The 12,359-nt window shown below is 44.8% G+C and overlaps 1 long non-coding RNA gene across 1 annotated transcript in view; it reads left to right on the top strand.

The window, feature by feature from the left end:
* LOC137652136 (uncharacterized) overlaps nucleotides 1–12,359 on the top strand; it is a 56,427-nt gene that overhangs the window by 22,617 nt on the left and 21,451 nt on the right. Inside the window, exon 3 of the long non-coding RNA XR_011046205.1 lies at nucleotides 701–870. This is a non-coding gene — a long non-coding RNA (uncharacterized lncRNA). The remainder of the gene's footprint in view (nucleotides 1–700; nucleotides 871–12,359) is intronic.

Genomic DNA, 12,359 nt, shown 5'->3' on the forward strand with positions numbered 1-12,359 from the left:
TTGTATCAGATATTTCTATGATTTCTGAATAAGACAAAAAAAAATTGTATTTTTTAATGCAAATCGACCGTGAAGTGTATAGAGTCCAATAAATATGAAATGTATTATGAGGACTAGACTGAGAATTGTCCTAAGGCATTCACTGAGGTCACCTTTGGTAACAGAACCACAATTTCAACAGCAGTTTCAGCTCCAACCTCAGTGAAGGATAACAGAAAGGTCATGATCGACTACTATGTTGGGTTATAAAAGGGACAAACTGGTTTCTTAATCCAAATGCCTGATATTTTGGCCAAGTATCATAACAAGATAGAGCTTCTGTATTTGTTATTAATATACTGAAGGTCCTCAACTAAATGAACAAACATTCAGATAGACAATTCCAACTGAAATCATAAATTTTAGATAGTGACCAAAGTTCATTAGGAAATAAAGTAATAAAACAATATTTGTTTACTTTTGCAGCTGAAAATTGTAGCCGTGCGAGTTGAGTGAATCCTACATTAGGCCAAAATTTAATGTAATTTGAATCATCAGCAGCTTTCTGGAACCTGTTAAGTTTGTTAATTGAGGACATTCTCTACTATTTGAAAGGCCCAAGATGGAAAGATAATATAGGATAAGATTATTTTTTATACAAATGTGTTCAACTATATTAATACTGCAATTTAAAACTAATGATTTTATGTGAAATTTGCAGATGAAGTCTCAACACAACTTGTTTTCCTTCATGAGGGTGGATTCTCAACTGACCTTTTTGGGTCCAATAACTCCATAATTAAAAGCCCATATACTGTATACTGGGGCTCATACCAGCATTAGCAAGAAGTAAATGCCACGCCAAAATACAGGTGGAGAAGAATTGCCCAAGTAAGTAAAAAAGAAATTTCCATTTTTCATAAACCCTGCAGTCTTATCCTAGGTATCCTTTCTCTCGTACCCTATTCCAGTGATAAATTAGGAAAGCTTTTTCAACAGGGGCTGTTGTTTAGCTAGCAATAATAATTGTGTTAGGTGTTGGAAGTAGTTAAATCCATAGTTACCATAATTACAGGGGTTCATACCTGCATTAGCAAGAAGTACATGTCACGCCAAAATACAGTTGGAGAAGAATTGCCCGATTAAGTAATAAAGAAATTTCCTGTAGTCTTATCCTAGGTATCCTTTCTCTCGTGCCAGATTCCAGTGATAAACTAGGAAAGCTTTTTCAACGGTGCCTGTTGTTTAGCTAATAATAATAATCCTGTGTTTGATGTTGGAAATGTTGAGTCTATGTATGGGTTTTGGAACAGGGTAACTCTTGTTCTGTATGTTTGGAAATATACAGATCAGTATAATTTCTACAAGGTAAAATTGCTAATACTTCCCAAAACTGTGAGGGGTTTAAAACAATTGCACATGAGACCTTTTTGCTTTCATATTTGGGTAGACTTTATTGAACCTCAACATGGCCATCACTGCCTGCTTTTAGTGTGGGATTCAGCAATGGACTTTTTGAAGTAATTTAAACACAAATTTGTTCCGTAACTGGAATACAAACCATGCTATTTAATAGGGGTATTACTTTCGGCGTAGCTGAAATGACGAGCCATTAATTTTTAACATGGGTTTACTACCCACACCACTAGTTAGGGAGGGTAGGGGAGGGCAGCTTGCTCCCCCCTCTCACACGTGTGCTTGAGCCCACTTTGCTCTCGTCTCGGATGGTAGTCGGACGTGTCCGCTTTCGGCCTCGCCGTCATTTGGCAGCTATTTAGTGTGTGTGTTTTTTTTTTTTTTTTTTTTTTTTTTTTTTTTTTTTTTTTTTTTTTTTTTTTTTTTTTTTGTGAAGATGGCCTCTGCGATTATGCGTACCTGCCCTGGGTTTCCCGACTGCCCCTGTGGAACATTCATGTCGGCGGTCGAGACCGATCCTCACGCCCTTTGCCCTTCCTGTTGGGGCCAACGGTGTGGTAGCAATAACAGGTGTAGGGAGTGGTCAACCCCCCAGTGGGAGAGGTTTTCGCGACGACAAGAAGTCCAAACGGGATATTTCTCCTTCGAAGGTTTCTTTGAAAGGAGAAAAACCCAAGGCCTCTTCCGTTGCCCAAACCTCCTCTGAAGCTCCCACTCGGTCAGTCTCTTTCGAGAGACCGTCGAGTGGTAGCGTCGACCGGTGTACTGTTTACCAAACTCGGGGCTCGAGAGATGACGTTGCTTCCCCTAGCGAAGCAGCTCCACCTCTCCCCCTGGGGGAGGATATGTCACTAATCCCCCTTTTTGAGCTTTGTTCCTCCTTGGGGCTTCAGGGTATGCCCTCCAAGGAGGTTTTACTTCGTCCACGTCTTTTTGTCCAATGTCTTTTCGTCCAATGGACGTTTGATCCAACAACATTTGGTCCAATTTCTAAAGAAAACAAGCGTTTCAAGGGATTGTTATTACCATTTACTTCAGTTCTGAGTTAAAAGTTTAGACCTTATTGGATTTTATTATAAAGTAATTTGATCCTTTTCTAATTACTCCATTTGTTATGTGTAATGGCCTCGTTGGACCACAACACACACTAGGTCTACAGGACCATAAATAATCAATACTTAGGTGTTCAAAAGGCAGCAATCCACAAAGGTGGAAGCAAGCCCAGGTAAATGCAGCACAAGAATAACTCAAGGGGGATAACAAAACAATGAAATAAAAACCAATATATATTACAATTCAATAAAATACAGAAAATAATAGCTAGGCCTCAGCATTAACATTAAATCAAAAATACCTCTTACAAAACATATACCCAAATTATCAGTCAAAACATTCAACCTCTGAAGGAGGAAAAGGGACCCAGAGAGGAATAGAAAATAACGAAAAGAAAGGAATAACCTAAATTTTACATGCTAACGGATGATGAGATGATGAAGGTCTCCTCCCATAAGTATTTCAATAAGGGCGGCGGACGGCAACTCCATACCATTATCGAGCTCCAACAGAAAATTAATCTGACACTGCAGCACAGCTGTAATCATACTCATTCATGATCATGGATGCCGGATCCCTGTAATCTTGGTCAATACTTTACAAGAAATGAATGACACTCCTTACCGTTGCCAAGCGAGGCCCCTCTGGCAAGTACTGCACCAGAGGCAATAATAAAATGGCAAAGATATGAAGTAACGGCCAGCTGATGTGAAGATATATATATATTCGTTCAGAGACTTGCTGTAAATCCAGAGGTAATAGGCTCACAAATCAGGGTGCAGATACCAACTCCCTGCAGCTTGGAAACCCGGTCTTAAGTCAACTCAGCAGAGCCAAAATATGGAGGGGAGAAACAGGGAGGATTAGTCAACAAGACTATACAAAAATACCGCTGGAGTGAGGAGACCCCTACTAACAAGAAGGCGAACTAACCATGAACTTTACAGCCTTCAAAAAAGAAAGAGGAACTTAAAAACTAACCTAAGTAAGCTAATACATTATAAAAACCTAAGGCTTACTTACACATGCTTAACATTCCCTTTTTCCATACTATATATGTAGTGTGCTGCAAGTTTAGTACTACAGTTTCTGAATCTGCCTATCCCAAAATGGCAAAGATCATACCATCAACAAAGAAGAAAAGAAAAGTAGTAGATGAAAATAATTACATCTACGATTTTCATTCAATATTACAAAACTTGGTAAAGAACACTGGAGGTGTGAGAAAAAGCAGCTGTGTTCAGTGCGCATTCACACGGTTATGGAACACAATGTCCATCCATATACCAAGGCACTTCCCCCAATTTTGGGGGGTAGCCGACACCAACAATGAAACAAAACAAAAAAGGGGACCTCTACTCTCTATGTTCCTTAGAATAGCGCCAACGTTATCCTTGTGTGTCGTAACAGGCGACTAAAAGGGACGGGACGAGGGGGCTGGGAACCCCCTCTCCTGTATAAAATTCCTGCGAGACATCGACAAGGAGATGGAGCTGGGGGGAGAGTGACTGCTCCTCGCACTCTAGTTTTGGGGAACACAATGTACCAAAAATTTATTTATTCTTCTGGTCAGCACCTTCATCCCTCATATTTAGATGCATTGCATGCTAGAAAAGCAGTTGCTGAAATTAAGGAAGAAGCGATTGAAATCATAGCAGCAAGTTCGCGTAGTATATTATCAAGAGAGTTTACAGAGATAACTGAAAATACTTGTTCCCAGCTCCCTCGCGTCCAAGTACTTTCAAAGACTATTCAGAGGTGCCGACAAAAGCATTCCGGATTCCCTGCTAATCCAGTGGCTAGACATGGATTTGAAATCCCTGACGAATACGGTAAACTTGATAATGGTGATCAGTTTCTAAGATGTTGTTCAGGCATCGAGGATCATCAAAGAATTCTTATATTTGCACCAGAAAGAGCTCTCGAAGATATACCATCATATTGTTATTGGGCATGTGATGAGACAAAAAAATTGTGCCGGAACAGTGGTATCAACTATTTTGCATTCAGGTACAAGTTAATGGTAGCAGTTTCCCTAGGGTCTTTACATTACTGCAGAATAAAACTAGGCAGACATATGAATCGGTTTTTGATCAATTGAAAATTATGCAACCTAATGTAGATCTAATTAATCTCATGGCAGATTTCAAAGTTGCGATTCCTAAGACATTTAAATCATTATTCCCTAATTCATCTATCGGTGCATGTTTGTTTCTTTTGGGCAGCCCATATTTAGAAAATTTGTTGATCTAGGTCTCAAAGAAAAAAATAACAAACACACTGAATTCTGTCTTAAAGTAAGATTTTTTTCAGTATTACCATTTCTCCCTACTGAAGGTGTTGAAGAGGCCAATGAGGAATTGACAGACGATGACAAAGTACCTTCCAAAATAATTGCTCACTTTGATGTGACTTACATGGGAGTCGTAAGAGGGTTTGGTGCGAGAAGGAGAGATCCATCTATTTTCCCATTAGATGTATAGAATGTTAATGAGCGTATTCTTCAAGATTTACCCAGCACAAACAATGCTGCAGATGGGTTTCATTCCGCTATAAAATGTTCAGCGGGTTTAATTTTCTATTGGGCAAGTTATGGATTGAATTGGGTTTTTTCTTTATCTTTTATGATTTGAAACGATTTCAAATTGGACCAAATGTCGTTGGACCAAAAGTTCATCATACGAAAAGACATTGGACAAAAAGACGTGGACGAGATGTTGTCGGACGAAAAGTCGTTACACACTATCAAGCAATCGCCATCACCGACAGAGGTTGGTACTCTGTCTCTTGTCGACGTTGTGGTGTCTGGTATCCAATGCGGTATCACCCATCACCTCTGCCTCTTCAAACCCTACGGTAGCTGACGGCTTAGTTTCTCCCGTTCCTGTTCAACCATCGAGGGAAAAACTTAAGTCCAACAGTCTCTCCTGCTAGTGTTTCTTCCCCTCGGAGGAGTTCGCTTACAAGAGACTCCTCTTCGGAGGACTGCAGAAGGTCAGCTCGCTGACCCTACGGCCCCCAGAGGGCACATTCGTCGCAAGGCTCGCCCTCCTCTTCGCCAGAGAGGCCTTCCTTCACCTGCGGTGAGGAGGCGCCTCTTCGGTTCAACATCTTCGATGCAGTCCCCCGCAGAGGAGCCTCGACATCGATCACCAATCATTGTTCCTACATTGGTCCTGGACCTTTCTGCAGATCGTTCGCGATCTCCTTCGGTGGAAGATCGTCCTTTTAAAGGACACATCGACCTTCCACCCGACAGACCTGCCGACCTGCCATCACCGATCTTATATAAACCTAGCAAGGTTTCATCTGTGCACGGTAAGGCGCGCCAACCAGATACGCGCTATGCGCCAACGAAACCTGACGAGCGCGCTATAGTAACTCGTCAGGCCCCGTCAACAAACCCTAACACAGGGCATCAAGGGCGTATGCACCAACACGCACATACGTCCCAACAGGAGTCCAGCTCTTCTGTGCGCTTTGTACGCACTCTTGCACATACGCGCCCACGAACTACGAACGGCAAGGTCGCCATAGCCTCATTCCCCTCCCCGCAAGCGCATACCAGCGCGCATAGTGGGAGAAGGGAAACATCTAGAGGGGTCCGGGATCCCAAAGCCTTTTCAGGCAAACCCACCAATGATGAGAACTCCTCCCAGGGATCTTTCAATCCCTGTCCCTTCAAGGGGTATGTCTGACAGCGCGTGTGTCAGCCAACAAGCCTGGTTTGGTGCACCGATTAGAGCCATAACACAGGCGTTCAAGCCTGTCTTCTCTGAATTGGGGCACAGATCCTTGGCTGCTTCTACCCCTTTGAAGAGAAAAAGAGGAGTTCCAGACGCGGTAACTTCTCCAAGGGCAAAACTTGACTCCATGCAAGCCTTCGAGGCAGGTTCCTTCTTTCCCCCAGACTCACTCTCCTTCCCTTACGGACAAAGATATTCCGTCCTCGGGAATCACGCGAGGAGATTCCCCCATCGCACCAATGAGGGAACCTCTCCTCGCGTCGAGATGTCTTCTCACGTGGGGACTGAAAGGAACATGCCATCCTCGTCAATGTTGGAGTCCTACATCCTTCCTAGGAAGGAATCTAAGGACTCTAAAACATTACTGAAGTCTTCTACTAGGACTAGGATGGAGCCAGCTAGCCACTCGGAGAACATCCGCGACTCTCCCCAAGAAGAGCCTTTGGGGACAGGAGACTTCGCTGCAAGTCCTACATCAGGAGGAGACCAGCAAGAGTCAGAACATGCGTTTTGTCAAGTTCTGACTCTGAGGGCTCTCAACAAGTTTTCCGACCCAGAGATCCCTCCTCGAGAGGGCAAGAACACGGTCTTGGACCGTGTCTTAGGTACTCAGAAACCCTCCAAGACCAGTGCAGCACTGCCCTGGTACTCAAGGGGTTAAGAGTACCAGGGACAAGGTCTCTCTACAGCTCTCCGAGATGTCCTCCTCCAACCATTCCAGTGCCACCAACAAGCTCCTTCCACCTCCTCGCGTACAGCAGAGGAAGTACTTTGAGATCCTTAAGGAGCCTTGTTTAGCTCTTCCCCTTAGCCCTTCCCCTTCACCACTCGCTGGAAGAGCTTACCAGGGGAGTCCCTCTTGAGAGACTCTCCAACCGGCAGGTCTCATTTCCTGCAACCCAGATCTTTAACCAGGAGAAAGTTGCGAAGTGCGCTATGCAAGCCACTTTGTGGCTCGACATCTGGTTGGGGGACCTTAGGTATCCTGATACGTTCTGAGGATTTCTCCAAATAACGTACCAGGAAAGCTATGGAGACCTTTCTTCTCTCAGGTACACGCACGATCGAGTTTCTGGCCCACCAAGTCTTGAACTTGTGGGCAAATACCATTCTGAAACGTCGGGATGCAGTAGCTGAGAGATTTCATCAGAAGGTCGCTAGCACCGAGATCAATAGGCTCAGACATTCCTCTCTAGAGGGATCCATCTTGTTTGAGCATAAGGATGTGGAACAGGCCGCTGAGAGGTGGAGGAAGTCTCATCAAGACTCCCTCCTTCATAGGGCTTTAACATCTAAACCCTATAAGCCTCCAGCACCACACCAGTCCTGTCCAGTCAAGACCGCTAAAACAACGACAGCAGCGAAGACCGTGGTGTCTAAGCCCTTTCCTGTCAAAGGAAGGAAAGTCAAAAAGTTCTCCAGGGGAGGCAAGAATCCTAGAGGGAGCAGCTGAGGCCGCAAACGCTAGGATAGCCAGTCCCCCTGCATGTCCACCAGTGGGGGGATACCTACAAAGTTGCTCAAACAGGTGGAAGCAACTCGGGGCCGATTCCTGGACAATTTCCGCGATCAGTCTAGGATATCGCGTCCCGTTCATAACATCTCTACCTCCCTGACAACAAATCCAGTGTCATTGAGCTCCCTTGCCATGGGATCGGCAAGGGGGTAAGCCTTTCTGGCAGAAGTCCAGACCCTGTTAAAGAAAGGCGCTCCCCAAGAGGTCCTCGACGAATCTCGAGGCTTCTTCAGTCGACTCTTTCTTGTAAAGAAGGCGTCTGGAGGCTGGAGACCAGTCATCGACCTCTCAGCTCTGAACAAGTTTTTCAAACAAACTCCGTTCCGCATGGAGACGGCGGACACGGTCAGACTAGCAGTAAGACTGCAAGACTTCATGTGCACACTGGACCTAAAGGACGCGTACTTCCAGATCCCAGTCCATCCGTCTTCAAGGAAGTACTTAAGATTCAGCCTAGACAACAGAAAGTACCAGTTCAAGGAGCTGTGCTTCGGTCTTTCCACATCACCACAAGTCTTCACCATAGTGTTCACCCTAATATCATCTTGGGCACACAGGATTGGCATCCGTCTCCTCCGTTATCTGGACGACTGGTTAATCGTAGCAGACTCGCTGTCATCCCTTCTTCAACACCGAGACAAACTTCTGAGACTTTGCCAAGATCTGGGGATCATGGTAAATCTTGAGAAGTCCTCACTGCTTCTCACTCAAAGACTGGTATACCTAGGAATGATTATAGACACCAATCTCCACAAAGCTTTCCCATCAGACAACAGGATAGCAAGGCTGAGGAAGGTCGCAAGACCTTTTCTCAGACGAGAACTTCTTCCAGGTCAATCGTGGTTACGTCTCCTCAGTCACCTTTCATCGCTGGCTCGTCTAGTTCCCAACGGTCGCCTCAGGATGAGATCCCTCCAGTGGCAATTCAAGTCCCGGTGGAATCAATGGTACGATTCCCCGGACATCCAGATCCCCATGGGACCAGCGGAACTGACGGATCTTCAGTGGTGGGTGGCAGACGAGAACCTACGAAAAGGAGTAGATCTTTTCGTCCTCCCCCGGGATTTGATGCTGTTTTCGGACGCTTCAAAAAAAAGGGTGGGAGCCCCACGTGCTGCACCACACAACCTCAGGCCTCAGTCAGAAAAGTACCTCCATATAAATCTCCTAGAGATGAAGGCCGTCTTTCTGGCCCTTCAACAGTTCCAACAGTACCTGGCAAGTCACTCTGTGGTGGTGATGAGCAACAACACCATAGTAGTGGCCTACATCAACAAACAAGGAGGTACTTTTTTGCAGCAACTATCCCATCTAGCAGTAGAGATACTGAGATGGGCCGAAGTCCACTCGATACCACTATCAGCATGCTTCATTCCGGGCAAAAGTAATGTGCTTGCCGACAATCTGAGCAGAGCTTCTCCGATAGTGAGTACCGAGTGGTCTTTGGATCATTTAGTAGCCAACAAAGTCCTGACTTTGTGGGGTTCTCAGACTGTGGATCTTTTCGCAACGGCCCTGAACTTGAGGCTCCCGCTGTACTGCTCCCCAGTCCCAGACCCCAAGGCTCTCTGGCAAGATGCTTTCCAGCAACGGTGGGACAACATCAACGTTTACACCTTTCCCCCGTTCTGTCTGATGAGGAGGGTACTCAACAAGACCAGAACATCGGTCAATCTTTCAATGACCCTCATAGCTCCACTATGGCACCACGCGGAATGGTTCCCAGACTTTCTGCAACTCCTAACGGAGCTACCAAGAAAACTCCCTCCACGACACAATCTACTCACACAACCACATGCCAACATCTTCCACAAAGCCATAGGTTCACTACGACTTCACGCCTGGAGACTATCCAGCATCTCCTCTCTGAGAGAGGATTTTCGCAACAAGTTGCTGTCAGGATGTCTGGACACCTGCGAAAGTCTTCGGCAGCAGTCTACCAGGCTAAGTGGAAAGTCTTCTGTGGTTGGTGTCGTGGAAGGGGTATCTCTCCACTCGATGCCACTATTCCAACGATAGCTGAATTCCTCGTCTATTTTGAGGGAAGAAATGCGCCTTTCAGTCTCGGCAGTGAAAGGCTATCGCTCAGCTGTAAGTCTAGCCTTCAGGCTGAAAGGAATGGACATTTCTTCATTGCTAGAACTTTCTCTACTCATACGTAGTTATGAACTTACCTGCCCTCAGTCAGAAGTGAGCCCTCCCCCATGGAACATGGTTCGAGTTTTCAGGTCTCTTAAGAGACCTCCCTATGAACCATTACGCCAGTTATCAGATCGCCACCTAACCTGGAAAACGGTATTCCTGCTAGCTTTGGCCTCGGCCAAGCGAGTCAGCGAACTTCATGGTCTCTCGTATTACATCGCCTATTCAAGGGGATGGGGGGGTGGTAACGTTCAGCTTCATCCCTGAGTTTATTGCTAAGACTCAGAATCCTGGTGTGGCGGATCCTCGATTCGACTCCTTCCGGATTTCTAGTCTCCATTCTGTAACAGATGACCCAGACCATCTCTTACTATGCCCAGTAAGGAGCTTGAGGCTGTACCTCAAAAGAACAGCTGCAGCCCGTCCTCATGTGCCAGCTCTATTCATCAGCACAGGAAGGACTAAGAGGAGGGTCACCAAGAACGCCATCTCTGCGAATGTAGGGTCATTGACCTGGCCTTGAATCCAGACCCTCCTCCATCACGTCGCCCTAGAGCACATGATGTCAGGAGCATAGCTACGTCCCTGGCCTTCAAAAGAAATTTTTCAGTGATGTAGGTTCTTCAAGTGGGGGTGTGGAAACGTCTAACAACATTCACATCCCACTACCTGCAAGACTTGACCCACGGGAGACTCAATACGTTTGCTATCGGCCCTGTGGTGGCTGCACAACAGCTAGTTTAAAACATCAAGCTCCTTATTGGACAAGTAGCAGAAGGTTGAGGGCATTGTTACCCTGTTTAAGTCTGCATGAATGAAAAGGTTTGACTGGCCCTTATTCTTTTCTTCATCATCCCCTCTCTTGGGGAAGGCAGCATCCTGGGTTTTCTGCATAGCTGACCTCAAACCACTGTAGGTAAACCATGCTCCCTTGTGTTCCTAGCATTAATATTAATACTGTTACGTCCCCATACCCTAACAAGGTGGTATTGGGAGAGTCCTAGTCTACAAGTTTCCATCTAAAGAACTTCAGAACAACTTCCTAGGACGAGTCACACTTCATACCTTCACACACAGCTTGCGTAGGTCTCAGTCCTTGCGTAGCAAGGTTTTAGCAAGGTGCGGGGACTCCTTATTTCTTGGGTGCTTACACACTCAAATAACGAGCCCCCGGGCAAAACCAAAAGCCAGACTGGCTATTAAATAGCGTGGTTTGTATTCCAGTTACGGAACAAATGACAAATTCGTAGATAATTTGTATTTTTCCTAACTATACAAACCTTAGCTATTTATTCAAATTTGCCCGCCAGGCCTATCCCCCTTGAAGTCCTACCTCCAAGCAAAGTGAGCTCAAGCACAGGTGTGTGAGGTGGGGGGTTAGCAAGCTACCCTCCCCAACTAGCGGTGTGGGTAGTAAACCTTCGTTAAAAAGTAATGGCTCGCCATTTCAGCTACGCCGAAAGTAATACCCCTTTTAAATAGCTAAGGTTTTTATAGTTAACCCTTTTACCCCCGGGGTATTTGGAAATTTCCAGCCCTTAACCCCCAGGGGGTTATTTTTTCCATAGCACATTTTGCAGTATATTTTCTTTAAATTGCTCTAACGGCCTTAATTTTTGTCATAGAGAGGTCAGGTTGGTCTCATTCTCTTGGAAAATGCCTGAATTTTCTGAAAAAATTATCAAAAAATATGAAAAACTAATTTTTATAGCATTTTTTTGCAAGGACGTACCGGTACGTCCATGGGGGTAAAGAGATGGCTTTTGTGAAACGTACCAGTACGTCCTTTGGGGGTAAAAGGGTTAAGAAAAATACAAATTATCTACGAATTTGTCATGTTTGATTAAAGTTGTATCAATTCTTCCCAAAGTTCATGAGCATCACCCACCCTCCTCTCAATGCTGTGTTGGAAAAGTTCCTTTAGCTATAGACAGACTTTCAGGTTGGAGTAAGTTGATGGGAACAAGGGTAGTCATGCATTCACCCAGGTAACCTCCTGATAGGGCAACAACTTTGCATGCCTGGGAGCAGTAAACACGTCAGCTTATAACAAGAGCATCAGCCATAGAAAATTTTATATAAAGTTTAGAATTTGGGGCTTTCACTTCAAGAGCACTGAACTTCGTTCAAATTCATTATCTATTAACCAAGTTATTGTTTCTTTGGAACCAGACCAAAGACTGACTCCTTGTTGAACCTTCCCATGATTAGATACCATTTTGTTAAAAAAAAAAGGGGGGGGGGCTAAGAAAGCACAATAACATAAAGTAATACCCCACTTTAGGTCAGTTTGATGTGCGTCTTTCAACTTTGTCGCTTGTCCTCATGTTAGACATGAAATGAAATCCACATTACTTCTGTTCTTACAATGAAAATGAATGAAGATTACTGTACAATACGTACTGTACTTCACATGGAAGCTTATTGATGTAGGTATTTCATTTTCATTTAATCGTAGCAGATTATAAGATTTATGTTCACTACTTATTAGAGAACTTATAAAAGGG

The sequence above is a fragment of the Palaemon carinicauda genome, chromosome 13, assembly GCF_036898095.1.
Source record: "Palaemon carinicauda isolate YSFRI2023 chromosome 13, ASM3689809v2, whole genome shotgun sequence".
Classification (NCBI taxonomy): Eukaryota; Metazoa; Arthropoda; class Malacostraca; order Decapoda; family Palaemonidae; genus Palaemon; species Palaemon carinicauda.